At 38.5% G+C, this 15,290-nt stretch overlaps 1 long non-coding RNA gene and 1 pseudogene across 1 annotated transcript; one reads left to right on the plus strand and one right to left on the minus strand.

Moving 5' to 3' along the window:
- LOC127618197 (N6-adenosine-methyltransferase subunit METTL3-like) overlaps positions 1-15,290 on the minus strand; it is a 40,981-nt pseudogene that overhangs the window by 17,913 nt on the left and 7,778 nt on the right.
- LOC127618204 (uncharacterized) lies at positions 7,129-15,290 on the plus strand. The gene is made up of 3 exons (XR_007967416.1): positions 7,129-7,285; positions 11,293-11,388; positions 13,817-15,290. It is a non-coding gene; the product is annotated as an uncharacterized LOC127618204 (long non-coding RNA).

A 15,290-nucleotide genomic window follows, 5' to 3' on the forward strand; every position in this document is an offset into this window, starting at 1 on the left:
GAGAATCTAAGACAAAATAGGGAAATCGGTAAATGTTTTTGTTGTTTTACTATGATACAGAGGCAGATGATTTTGTAAAAGACATTTTAATGTAAAGAACGAGTAACGATAAATAATTTTTGTTACCGTTTGCAATATAAGTGCTATGAACTATGCAAATTTTGAATTAGGAGAACGCCTACACTACCACGTCACATTTTTACGCTGTACTGAAACCCCTGGAAATAAGTGACTGTGGAATAGGGCTGGGACGACGCGTCGACGTAATCGATGACGTCGACGCAAAAAATACGTCGATGCAAAATATGCGCGTCGATTCGTCAGACCAAAACAAAGATGGCGGCGCCGGAGTGTAGAAGCAAAACGAGTGGCTCCTCAGACTACCAGAAGTGCAAGGCGGCACGCACTCATTCATCTAAAGTGTGGGAATTCTTTAATTTAAAAGGAAAAAATTATGTGATATGTCGTCTTTGCAAAATGGAGATGGCTTTCCATTCTAGCACCACGGCAATGCACCAGCACTAGGGCTGGGATGACGTCGACGCAAACTATGCGCGTCGAATTGTCAGACCCAAAACAAAGATGGCGGCGCCAACACGAGTGGCTCCCCAGACTATCAGAACTATGCGCGTTGAATTGTCAGACCCAAAACAAAGATGGCGGCGCCAACACGAGTGGCTCCTCAGACTATCAGAAGTGCAAGGCGGCATGCACTCGTTCCTCTAAAGTATGGGAATTATTTAATGTAAAAGGAAAACATTCCGTGATATGTCATCTTTGCAAAATGGAGATGGCCTTCCATTCTAGCGCCACCCGGGAGCAGCCGCAGATGACAGAGCACCGTAAGTTGTTTTTCAACTCCCCACTTTCACTCGATGTTGGAGTAAGCTATAATACGTTGTCGACACCTAAAGTTTTCGCTTATAGCTATTAATAATGCGCTTATAGCTATGAATGTCGTGAAAAATACATAGAGGACACTGACAACGCGCTGACAGACAGGACCAAGCAGGTAACATTTAATAAAGTCTCAACTTTCAAATTTGGTCATTCAAAGAAAATTAAACCATAAATATGCCTACTATTTTGTGGCTCTTTAATGTGTCGTGACAGATTGCCTCAGTTAAAGCTGCTCGTGAACCGATCATCTTTTCCTTGGTTAATTTATAGCATCAAATAGGCTAAACATGAATGTAACCTACATCAGAAGGACTGTTGTTTTAACCGCGGAAAGACGTCAGTACAGTAGCCTACAATCCATTATTCAAATTCAAATTCACCGACGTTAATCTTCTCTCTCCTGACTACTTTGTCGGACAAAAATGGCGTATTATGATTGATTGATCAGATCGCCAGTTAATCAAACTCCCGGCAAATGTTTTTTTTTTTTTTACATTTTATACACCCCTACCCCCGATGAAACAGGTATTACCGGTGTTGTCACAAGTCGATTAATCGAATCGAAATCGAATCGGACTGAAAAACTGAATCGTTAGATTAATCGATGCATCGAAAAAATAATCGCTAGATTAATCGTTTAAAAAATAATCGTTTATACCAGCTCTAATGTGGAACTCTGACAACATACCAATCAAAAGTTCATATCAGTGTCATAATCTACCTCCAGTTACCCTGATTATGTTTAAAGAATTTGACTTTGTTGTCTATATGTCTATGTACTGTATGTTGCCAAGAATTGCAATATACACACATCTATGGGCATATTTGTGACAGATATTCTGCACACATGAAAACCGGCAAGTGACAAGTAACATCATAGGCGTTACTTTGGATATGTCAACGAAGAAATTTGATGCTGACTTGTAGTGAACTTGAAGACATCCCATAGGGATAGTGTGTGTGTGTGTGGGTGGGGGGTTGATTGTTGATGGGGACAAATTTGTGGAGGGGTTTCATTTTTGGGGAGGGGATATTCTGTGTTTACACAATGGGAAAACTGGTAAAAGGTGAATCCAGCTGGATTAGGGCAGATATTCTATGCTCTGAAGCCAAGCAGGAGCAAGAGTGTCTGCTTTGTGGCTTGAGAGTAAATACTCATAAAATCACTCATCTTCCTCTGAGAGTGTGTAAATGTACCAACTCAAATAGAAATGCAAGGTGTGTCATTTCTTTATGGGTTTTTGCAAAGGTGCTTGTAGTTCTGTTTACATTCTATTGCAAAATCACAGATTCACATTTTTGTTAAATGCAAAAACTTTACATACACTAACTTTGTTAATACTACTAGTCATCAGTGTACAAATCTGAAGCACAGTTTGTTCCTTATTGTTTAAATGATCAGTTCTCTACTATAGCTTATTTTATCTTTCATGTGGTACAACATATGGAAAGTCTACACAGATCAGCCACAACATTAAAACCACCAGCCTAATATTGTGTAGGTCCCCCTCGTGCCGCCAAAACAGTGTCAACCCGCATCTCTTCTCACCACAATTTTACAGAGTGCTACCATAGACTTTGTCAGTTCAAACCAGTCTGGCCATTCTCTGTTGACCTCTCTCATTAACAAGGCATTTCTCTCCATTGAACTGCCCCTCACTGGATGTTTTTTGTTGTTGTTGTTGTTGTTTTTGGCACCATTCCATATAGAGACTATTGTGCATGAAAATCCCAGGAGATCAGCAGTTTCAGAAATACTCAAACCAGCCCATCTGGCATCAACAATCATACCATGCTCCAAATCACAGAGATCACATTTTTCCCCATTCTGCTGGTTGATGTGAACATTAACTGAAGCACCTGACCCATATCTGCATGATTTTATGCACTGCTGCAACACAATTGGCTGATTTGATAATCACATGGATGATGGTTGGTGCCAGATGTGCTGAGATATCCAGGCCCCCAGGCAGGTGGTTTTAATATTGTGGCTGATCGGTGTATATTTCTTGTTGCTCTATATACTATATTAGCTTGTCTTCTATTTATGATTTAAGAATTATGTTTATCAATGTCAAACAAAACAGGAGAGAGTTGATTAGAAGTAACCACCAGCAATAAAGGAGAAACATCTTGGAAATGGGATGTTTTATTATTATTATTTTTATCATTAAATAAATATTGCACTGTTATTAAACCATGTGCAGTATAATGTAGGTAAACAGATAACATTTGTGGCAGTGGTGATAATGCTCATGCAGATCTTAAATGGCAACTCATCTGCCTCTACATAAATAAACTTGTGGATATTCAGGAAAACACATACTAAAAATATTTACACAGCTTTATTAGCTGAACAGCAGATTATTATATAATGATACTTGTATAACAAATGTCACAAAGGATATTCTGTGCCTATTGAATCATGATTGTTTATGTAATATTAATTACATGATGTATGGAAAATGACTGCCAAGCTTCTTTCTCGTTTTTTCATGTTGTTAAATGTTAAATGCAATATGTTAAATAGAAGCATTTGTATAAGCACAGGTGTTTCTTGGAATGGTAAAACCAAAGCAACATGGGTTACCAGTGAAACATTTATCAGCATAATGGACTACTATCTGTAATTGTGACCTTTATAGTGTCATCTCACTTCTGTGATAGTTTGCACAGCTGCTATTGTTATGATATCTGACCTCAACACCACAGTTTCATTTAACAACCCGAGGGCCAAAGATTCACTCTTTGAGATACCAGTCCCCCTGATTGTTTGTTTTTATAGCCAATGAATTCCATTGTAGCGACATCTGACCAATTATTCAGCCAAGCACATCATGCACTTAAAGTCTCAGATCTGCCATTCTAAAATCACAAGGGCAAACTTTCTTTCCCTTACATGGGGAGCAAGGTTTTCTGGTGAGGGTTTAGGATGCCTAAGCCAAGCACTTCAGTATGTGCACAGGTGCTTATCTGAGTTTTGTATTTCTTTCAACAGTTGAATAGGAGAGATTCAGAAATATCTCAGAAAACATAAATTTCCTTGTTGAAAAGCTTTGTTCAGGTTTTTTTTTTTTTTGTCTTGATCAGAATACCTAAAAAACTAAATGCTGAGTGATTCTACTTATCAAAATCTTTCAGGCATTTGTTAACAATCCCCTGTTTGCTAACTGTGTCACTCACTGAATGTACCCCAGTTCAGAACTGCAAAATTCACCCACATTCCTCCCATTGCTGCCAAAATTAGAAAGAGAGTGGCGAGAAGTTAAACAGGGAAAACAGGTGAGACAAGGAGAGAGAGAGTAAGAGAGAGTGAGAGAGAGAGCGAGAGAGAGAGAGAGAGAGCGAGAGAGATGAAAATGAAGCACAAGTTGGCAAAGAGAAGGGTACAAAAAGACATTTCTAGACCAAGTCAAAACAATGAGAGTGAATTTTAATTGCTTGAAGTTTAAGAGCCAAAAGTGTTATTTTTAATGGGGTTTGCTGAGTTCAGTGAACTAAAAATGGATTGTCATGCTGGATCTGAAACTCACAAACAACTATCAAACACCAGTTTCAGCACTGCTGAACAAAACCAAATCAGAATAAACCAAATAAAAAAAGAAAGCAAAAACTCATATTTGGACCATTGGGAAAATGAAAGTAAAAACCAAAGCAAATTGGAATGATATCGGACCCTAAACAGAACATATAATCTGGCAAAATATCTCCACACTGTAAGATATCCAAAACAGATATGGATCCTCACTAAATACAGGCTCGGTGATCACAGTCTGAACATAGAAAAAGGCAGACACAGACAAAGATGGCTTCCAAAGGAAGAATGAGTCTCTGCTCACTGTGACACTGGGGAGGTCAAGACAGAGACACACTTTCCCCTTCACTGTGAGAAATTTACAGAGGTGAGAGAGAAATACTTTGACATACTCTCAAACCTCATGCTACAGTTTTCCAGTTCAGCAGAAACTGATCAAATGCAGGTGTTACTGGGGGAGAACAATCATTGAATCATTTTGAAGTGAACACACTCAGAAACCAATCGCTGCCTTAATGTACTTCAGTCACTATATATATATATATATATATATATATATATATATATATATATATATATATAGACATTTCTAGACCAAGTCAAAACAATGAGATTGAATTTTAATTGCTTTTTAAGAGCCAAAAGTGTTATTTATAATGGGGTTTGCTGAGTTCAGTGAACTAAAAATGGATTGGGTGGAAAAACCCCACAACTCATATCACATTTTCTTGCTATCCTTTACAGAAACTATTTCAAATTGAGAATTCAAAGGAAACCATATTTAATTTACCCTTTAAAACAGTTCTTATATCAGCCTTCAAACCCAAGTATTAAAGGCCTTCGGAAATAGGGCAAACTTCCAACTGCTCTCTGATCAGTGGCAAAGGGATTAATTGGTACCAAATCACACAGTAGTAATGACCAGCAATAGGGGGCCTTGGCCTGTAACCCAGATTTTGCAGCAGGCTTGCTGATCAGAATTCTTATCTGTTTCTCCTTTGGAATTCACCTCTGTAAATTTCCACTGGTGAAAATTCACTGTCAACTGTGTGAACAGACCATCAGCTAGGTAATAAAACTGAATAAGGGTGTAAATACACATTTCCTGGTAATATGCTGGTTACAAAGTGATGCCGGTAGATATGTTTCATGGATGCACAAAGGATGATTATATTTATGTAGTGTTCAGCACAACTCAAGACCTCCGGAAAAGATAAAAGGTGCATCTCCAACTTTTCACACCAGAGAAGCTTCCATGCTATTTAAATACAACGTTGTTAGTGTTCACTGGTAACTGAGTGACAGAGGTCTGAATCTATAATGACTTGTGGAGATTAGCCTGTTGCCAAAAACAAAGTCTGAGTATGTGATAAAGACTGTGGGGTTGAGATCTAAGTGCTTTGTTACATTAAGCAAAACTAAAACAGTAAATAGGAGTTACTTGTGACTGTAGAATACCTGTATTTTTAACACAAAGTAACACTTTATGTAGAAAGAAAGTGAAACACTTCATCAGCCAGTAAAGTATCACACCCTCAGAATGAATTGAAGGCATTTTTTGCATTAAGAGTTAAAGTACAAAATGGGAAAGATTTGGAAGCGTTTTCCTGAAGCCTTCTATTTGCATAGATGCCAAAGTCTAGCAGAGCAGTTAAAGGGATAGTTCACCCAAATATGAAAAATAATTTACTCCCCCTCATGCCATCCCAGATGTGTATGACTTTCTTTCTTCTGCTGAACACAAATTAAGATTTTTAGAAGAATATCTCAGCTCTGTATGTCCTCACAGTGCAAATGAATGGTGACCAAAATTTGAAGCTCCAAAAAGCATATAAAGACTGCATAAAAATAGTCCATACGATACGAATAGGTAAAATCTATATAATAGGTGTGGTAATAAACAGATCAATATTTAAATCCTTTTTTACTATAAATTATCCTCCCTGCCCAGTAGGTGGTGACATGGACAAAGAATGTGAATTGCAAAAAACAAAAGATAATATATTAAAAAATATATTATAAATATTGATCTGTTTCTCACTCACGCCTGTCATATTGCTTCTGAAGACATGGATTTAACCACTAGAGTCTTATGGATTACTTTTATGCTGCTGTTATGTGCTTTTGTAGCTTTAGAATGTTAGCACCATTCACTTGCATTGTATGGAATTGAGCTGAAATATTCTTCTAAACATTTTCATTTGTTTTCAACAGAAGAAAGAAGGTCATACAAATCTGGGGTGACATGATGGTGATTAAATTAGAGAATTTTTGGGTGAACTAACCCATTAACTATGTGAAGTGTCTTTACAGCACACAGAGGATTTCTATAATCCCATTTTTTGCTGTCCCTCTCATTTGGGCGTGTCCATTCATTCCTTTATGTGGATTTTAAATATTTAAATTACCAATAGCAAAAAAAAAAAAAAAAAAACAACTCGTGTAAATTGTAAACTTCTGTCAAGTCTCAGTTACACATTATAGAAAGAAACTCAAGGCCTTACATGTGAGGATTCTATATAATTTAATACATTGGTCGTGTAGAGAGTAGAGAAAGAATGTAGGCTATTCCTCATGCTTCACTGGAAACTTGCCAGAACTCTATCAAGCTACTGAGTGAAAGAGGAGGAGGATGAGAAAAAAGGAGGAGGGTGTGCTGCTCAGATAAGCTATTTAAAGCCGAACGTCCCGTGCGCTCAGATCCGAAGCTTTCCATGTTGTCACAGTTGAACGGGATCCATCGCCGGTGATCGTTCACTGTTTTGAACGATCACAAGTCGCTTGGAACTTAAAGTATTATTCTTTGCACTACAGTTCCAAAGCAGTGCGTGCGTTTCATAACAACTACTGGTGAGTCTATTGATATTTTGATTATGTATTATTTATTATTATTATTCAATTATATTATTATTATAAAACTGCCAATTGCATTATCATGTACACATTTTCATAACATTAGCTTACATTTTCTGTCTTGAAAATGTTGTTAGACACACTGGAGGTGTGTCAAAGTGGGAGTGTCTCATAACATGCATTCACGTCCAACTTTGCCTCAGGTATATTGAAAATAATAGCACAGTTGATTGTCACAGACAATTTTCTTGACGGTTAACATTTAACTGATTAGACTATCCACTTATTATTGATCAAATCACGGATAACCGTAATAAATAGCATTATATATTTTCATTCATCGCCTGGCACAAATCTTAAGTGAATCTGCAGTAGGCTAAATGTGTTGTTTATTTATATCCGCTGCTTAAGAATCTCGCGTTTCGCGTGAGAGATTTTCTTTTCTTCTGAACTGTCCCTGATCTCACTTGCATTGAGATTGTATGTAACGTACTTTTCTACGAATGTTGCTGTCTGTACGACGAATAGCCTTAATATCTGCACAGAGAATCGCAAGAGATTTGGTACACATTCTTTTATAAAATCTTTAATAATTGATACACACATTTGCCTGGGCAGACCCCTGTTGCCCCTCTGGACCACCGCGAGTCCGAACGTCACGTACTGCACATACACAGTGCGCGACTGGGCACGCGCGTGTGAGCGAGGGCAAAAAGTGCGCGATCAAGGGGGAGGCGAGTAAGATGATAAAAAGAAGAAATCAAGATCATTAAACGCCATCATTTGAATTGAATTGATTATGCCTAAATCTTTCTAATTAATGTATCTCCCAAATTATGGTATTACTGGCAAGAAAGGCACAGCTTTTATTCAAATCTAAAAAGTCATAAAAGCTCATAAACCCAAAACACAATTTCATCCATGCATATGGTATACTGTATGTATTAACTGCTATTAAATCCTAGGATTACATCCTGTCTGGTTGGCAACATTTCACTTTGACAAGTGACAAAGTAAACCACTTGGCATTTAGGGCCACATCAGCCTCTTATAATTACAGCTCTGTTGTTGTTGTTATTATTATTATTATAGCCTCATATGCGTCACTTACTGCAAATACAAGGCATAAATACAGTTTTGAAAATATTTACTTCACTTAAACATTCGCTTGCACTTTTGTGAAATTACAGCATTAACACAGGCTGAATATTTGTCTTTATCCATACAGGGCTGTTTCCAAAAAGCATTGTAGGCCTAAGTAGATCGTAGAAACCATTGCCGCCAAACTTGCAATGCTTTTGGGAAACACATATTTGAAATAGCTGACATTTTTAAACAGCACTCTGCAAATCCGAGCATGTTCTGTGATTCGGAGGAAAACTCTGCAGTGCTGTAAATCAATATGAGAAGATAAAAAAAATTGACGCCTACCATCTGTTTCTGAGAGTGTGTACTCAATGTATGCATAGGCTGTCTTATTTTCAGAAAAGAGGCTGGTATATAGGAGAAGGTGGATTGAAATATTGTAAAATCAAACTTCAGATTACTTAACTGTGTAAAGCAGAAAACTTTACTTAAAAGACAGACCACATTCATACAGATACACCAGCCACATCGCTCACAATGTTTAGTAAATCACATAGAGAGGGCCATCACGTTGAGTCCAGGTTAAATACCCTATAAGGAGGCTTTGCGTGCATGTGTATACAGGGATTCATGTATACTAGAGCTTTTTTGTAGTGTATTTAGAAGTACAAGCTTCACTAGTGAACAACTTAAATGTAAATAGTACACATTTACGTTATTACTGGGTCTCAGTGCAAGAACCTCTTCAAAAATAAAGCATAGAAAAAAACATTCTGTCTCTGGCCTTCCAATCTCTCTCTCTCTCTCTCGCTCTCACATGCTTTATTCTTGTGCCTCCCTCACCCACCTATTTCTGATCTGTTCTGGGCCTTGTCTCTTCTGAGTTTTGCCAAAAATGGAGTGCTTTGGGGAATCGGAACAGAACCCAAACGTTCTTCTGATGAGCCCAGTATAGAGTTATTAAAGCAGTAAGGGAAGAAGAGAAGAATTGAGGAAAAACTAGAGATGATTGCAGACTTGATTGGCCGAAGCATTGATGAAAATATGTGTGCATTTAATAGAACCGAGGAAATGTTACTAAAACAATAAATAAAAAAAAAAAATCACCTTTGCTCCTTAGCTTCATTATTGGAAAAGATCCCCGAACACTGTATTCTCCACACAAGCTAGGAGGTTTCTATGGTTTTATGCAGTGACAAACATCTGAGGCACTAAGAGTTCATTTTGACATGAACTCATATCTGCAATCTTAAAATGGCTACACTGCGCAACTATAATGTATAGAAGACATTGCACTGATGCTTGAAAACCAGAAACTTGAAAGTAAACGAATGCTAAAAAGAGTTAAACCAAGCTGTCCGTATACTTTGACTCTTTAAATAATCTGAGATACCAAACTGTCAAATGATCATAAGGTAGCTACTCAAGTCAAATGACAAATGCCCATAGCTGAATTGACATGTGGACATGTGAGAGAAGACAATGTGCATGCAAATCAGAACAGCTGCTGACACTATAATTAATCCGCAATACAAAGAAATACTCCAATACCGCTAAGTGGATTATATTTATTCCCCAGAGAACCTTTTGACTTTATCAGCACAATTGTTAACAGTGGCAATGTGCCTTTTTGCATTAAAATTTACATGATTGTAGCTGTTTTAGAGTGTTTTTTTACTTGTTTCATTTGTATTTTGATTGATTTTGTCCTCAGGCTTAGACTCAGGCAAGCTAAACAAAACCATGTCACATCTCTCTGATTTATGAGAGTTTACCACATAACGTTGGTGGGAAATGGCCCGAGATGGGTGGGAATAGAATGTTATGCTTGAAAATGAATTATGTTGCAATATTTCAGTCACATGTAGTAGCATGGATCCTGTTACAGCAGTTTTGCCTGTACACTCTTTCTTTCACTTTTTATTAGTTGTGCATGTGTGTTTCTGTTTAAGAGATAAATGCAGTGTAACATAAAGGTAGTTGGATGGAAAACATGCCATGATATGTTATTTTTAATGAGAGTTGCAAGCTGGACAACTGACTTTTTACAGAAGCTTTTTGTCCTGAAGATGTAAACTTTTTGTAGTTTGTGATCCCAAATCCCAAACAGGATTCCCATATCACTCACAATCCTATTCTACATTCACTTGTACTAATTTGCCCTCTCTAAACTTTCTCAGCCACAGAAGTTCCTTATATTGGTTTCTGGGGAAGATCTCTAGAGTCACAGAGCATATCAGAACAGTGTGAAGTCAATTCATACACATTGAAAATTAACCTTTAACTCTTTGCACTACAAACCAAAGGCCAGTAAAATAGCTAATAAGAAAAGCCTCAATTTGGGCCATGGAATGCTTATACATTTGGAACTCTAATATTTGTCAGAATAACAACAGCAGAGCATGTATTTCAAATGTGAGTTTATAAGCTAATTAAAACACGATTAATACACTTAGCAGAGCTGTCAAATTGATTTGAAACTGCCAAGTGCATGGCCTATATATGAGACAAACCAACCACCCATACCCATCATTAAGAACATGACCTAGCGTGTAATAACATGACTACCAGTCATAGATTTACTATATCGGATGTCTCTTGTATAGTCTACCCACTGACGTCTTTGTATGGGATTAGACCGCAGAGCAGAGGTCTCCTGAACCTTTATTGAACGCGTTGTTCATAGACTGACAGCCATAATGAGATAAAGATTAGACAGTACATCAAAGTCACGCTCACAGGTTAATTTTAGGAAACTAATATTCAGAACAAGCAGCAAGAGTTTTATTTTGTTGACTGGCACCAGAAGACTAACTAACAACTGTGACTTTACAATTGTTAGTTTAGAAAAAAAGAGTGTTTAAAAATGGTCACGCAAAGAGTCAAATAGTCTGACAGGAGTTTTTCTTGTTTTGTAGCGCCCCCTTTTGAAATGGGTGTGAAGATGCTGCAGTGCTTCCCATTCTACAGACGCTGCAAGGAGAGGTGCAAAAGACAGTGCCCTCCAGAGCCAAGTAAGATACTTGTGTAATTTAAATACTTTATAACGGTAGCAATTTTAAGCCAAAAACTATAGGCTTGATAATCTTGCCAATCAATGAATGGGGTTGACATGAAATGTCAAGATGTGGCAGCAGTCTGCAGTGTGACCTGCTTAAGTTAATCTGAAACACATTTTCCCAATTTACCCAAATATCAAAATTTATCATTTATTATTATTCAAGTATACTGATGTTTAATTAATATACATGCAGTTTTATGACCATATTAAGAAAATACATGTAATATTTGTTCTTTTAAAAATGAACTTGTTACATTTGAGTGAATGGCAAAACAGTTCACCCAAAATGAAAATTCTCTCATTATTTACTCACCCTCATGCCTGCCCAGATGTATTTGACTTTCTTTCTTCTGGAGAACACAAAGATTTTTACCAGAATATTTCAGCTCTGTAGCTCCGTACAATGCAAGTGAATGGTGACAAAAATCATAAAAGTAATCCATTCGACTCCAGTAGTTAAATCTATATCTTCAGAAGAGATATGGTAGGTGTGGAGAAACAGATAAATATTTAAGTACTTTTTTACTCTAATTTCTTCTCCCTGCCCAGTTGGTTGTGATATGTACAAATAATGCAACTCACCAAAAACAAAAGAAGAATAATGTGGAAGTGCAAGTGGAGATTTATAGTAAAAAAGGACTTAAATATTGATCTGCGTCTCACCCACACCTATCATATCTCTTCTGAAGACATGGATTAACTACTGGAGTAGTATGGGTTATTTTTATGCTGCTGTAAAGCAGTCAATGGAAAGGAGGCGGCGAGAACCGGCATTTCAATATAGATAATGGTTTAATATAAAACTTAAACAGAAGACAAACACACACATATGACGGACATGTCCGTAAACTATCTCTCTATCTCGCACAATCCTCCGCAGTCGGCCTTTATCCCTCTCGGAGGCTTGATTAGCCTGATAAGGGACCGTGTGTGTAGAATCACGACCCAGCCTCGCCCTCCGCCCTGCCACATTCCTTCATCGTTCTCTCAGGCAGGGGGAGCCCTCCGTATGAGGTACACTCCCCGCCCCCTTTCCCTGGGGAGGGGAGTGCCTCTTGCCCCATCTGCCCGCAGGACATCCCCGTCTACCTGGACGAGGGAGGGGACAAGGGGAGGGGAACTGAAATAATTTAATAGGGGTGGTACTTCCTGTAACAGTGTAGTACCCCCCCAAAAAAACACTGTAAATGAGAGGGAAAAGGCCAACGCGGAGCAGCAGTGAGAAAGAGAGAGAGAGAGAGAGAGAGAGAGAGAGGAGAGAGCGAGATAAAAAAAAAAACACTTACTCGCCAGTTCTCTGATACGCTGTTGCTTGTTCCTCGGCCACTCCTCCACCCTCTAACGGACGACAGCCGCGCCTCTCCGGGGGGATCAGAGGCAGTCCTCCAGCCCCTGGCGGACGGAACGCCCCACCGCATTCTCGGGGGAACAGAAAGGGTCTTCCCCGCCCCTGGCAGTGGTTCTCCCGCTCCAGGCGGTCGGCAGCGAGACCCTCCCCGCTCGCGGTCGGCGGTCTCAGACCCCGCCGCGTTTCAGCGGCTGGTAGGTGACTCCTCCGCCCCTGACAGCGGCTCTGACTGCTCCAGGCGGTCGGTTAGGAGCCCCTTCTCCCCTCGCGGTCGGTGGCTGTCATCCTATTCCAGGTGGCCGGGCTCCTCGTCCCCCGGCAGATGGCCACCTCTGCTGCGTTGGGGTGGACGGTAGTGGCGAGAACTCTACTACGGCGTATCCCTCCTCCTTTCTTGGTTTATGCACCAGTCTAAAGCAGTCAATGGAAAGGAGGCGAGAACCGGCTTTTCAATATAAATAATGGTTTAATATAAAACTTAAAAAGAAAACAAACACACACATATGACGGACATGACTGTAAACTATCTCTCTCTCCCGCACAATCCTCTGCAGTCGGCCTTTATCCCTCTCGGAGGCTTGATTAGCCTGATAAGGGACCGGGTGTGTAGGATCACGACCCGGCCCCGCCCTCTGCCCTGCCACAGCTGCCTTTGTGTCCTTCAAAACTCACTTGCACTGTATGGACCTACAGTCCATGCATGAGCATATTTTCATAAAAATCTTAGTTTGTGATCAGCAGAAGAAAGAAAGTCTTAGACATGGGGGATGGCATGAGGGTGAGTAAATTTTCCTTTTTGGGTGAACTATCCATTTAAAGTGAATAAAATTGTGACAATGCTATATTTCATATACACTTTCCCACTTACATTCATGCACATTTTAATCAAAAATTTTTATGTTGAATAAAATTTTGTCAATCACTCAAGTATTATTTTATCCATTTGGTTTTATGATGTGCGATTTTATAATTAAGTTAGATGGTTCTAAACTTGTTTCTTTTTTATCCTATCCTGCTTTCTCTATTCCTCCAGCAGTAGCAAGTGAAGAGCTGAAACCACGGCTGTTGTCCACTGCCTCCTGGGGCAGTGAAGGGGACAGTGGCAGTAGTCCGACCTGCCCACAGGCCTATTTTTCCCACAAGGCTCGGCTCTCTCTCCGACACCGGATGGACAGCAACATCAATGCAGTGGATGCCACATACTAACTCTGTACTGCAAGCGGTCTCTTAAGAATTCTTGAAAGTGAACTTTGGCCTTTCAGCTACAAACCAGTTTACATCCCTTGGTTGAGAGCCTTTGAGGGTAACTTTTGGATGAGACATTGGGAAGATGGAAAAAGCAGCATGAAAGACAACTATTCAAATTTGTGCTCTAAATTTCACCTCCATTGGCACCGATGAGTGTCAGCATTACACATTGTTATAATGTCAAGATACAGAAAGTGTATAAATGTCTCTAACATAATGGTACAGCTGAGTGTCATTTGGTGAAAGGGGAAATTACAAAACACTCTAGTGAGTGATGTTTACATGATCAATAAGTGCTTTTTGTGTAGCCTGTAATATTTGTAATCTGAAGTATCTTTTATTTGAACTGAACTAGATGCTTCTGGTTGGTTTAATCTGAGGAGACACAGATATGCAACTGATTATTTTGAGCTAGAGAACAATTAGTTGATAAGTTCACCCAACGTAAGCCCCCATAAATTTAGTGTATACTATAATCGTCTTTTCTTTAACATAAATGGAAAGGAGAATTTCAAAGCTCATTTATCTTTCTAAGTGCCATTTTTTCCCCTACAAGCTGTAAAATGTACATTAACATCCACATGGCGTGCACAGCTATAATGTAAAATTTCAAGTTTAGTTTTATTATCTAAAATTTCAATGCCTTCTGAAATAAACATATTTTGCTCCAGAAAGGTAGTTTAAGCAATGGCTTAATGTACGATTTTATGTCTCACCAACTAATGTATTAACAGACAGATGGCAGATTTCTAAATCTTTAAGAGTTGTACTTTGATTTAATGTATAAGCAAATCAAGAAGATGGAGATGTTCATCTTAATCAACTCATTGCATCCGTTACTACAGATGTCTGTAAAATAGGTTTCACATGTGCTAACAATGCTTGTGCATCTGGCTATCTTCACTTTGTCTGAGTGGATGTATAAACATTTGAGGTTTCTAAATGTTATATATATGGTTTCGTTATAGACCCTAAACTAGGAAAAGAACAGAGAATTCACAAGACACTGATACATAGTCATGATTAATTTTAACATTATGAAAGATTTCTGAAGATATTTTTGTACGAGACCATGTGAAAATCCAATTTTCTAAAATAAAATAAGAAACAAACAACATTTTAGCAAATACCTGTAATTTTGTTTTCATTGTCAAGTGCAAGAAAATAATTAACAAATAAAACTTTTTTTTTTGAAAAAGTGTCTTAATTTTTATACTATTCCACATAAATGTTGTCTCTTTGAAAATGATCTGACTTGA

Source organism: Xyrauchen texanus, chromosome 2 (assembly GCF_025860055.1).
Source record: "Xyrauchen texanus isolate HMW12.3.18 chromosome 2, RBS_HiC_50CHRs, whole genome shotgun sequence".
In the NCBI taxonomy this organism is placed as follows: domain Eukaryota; kingdom Metazoa; phylum Chordata; class Actinopteri; order Cypriniformes; family Catostomidae; genus Xyrauchen; species Xyrauchen texanus.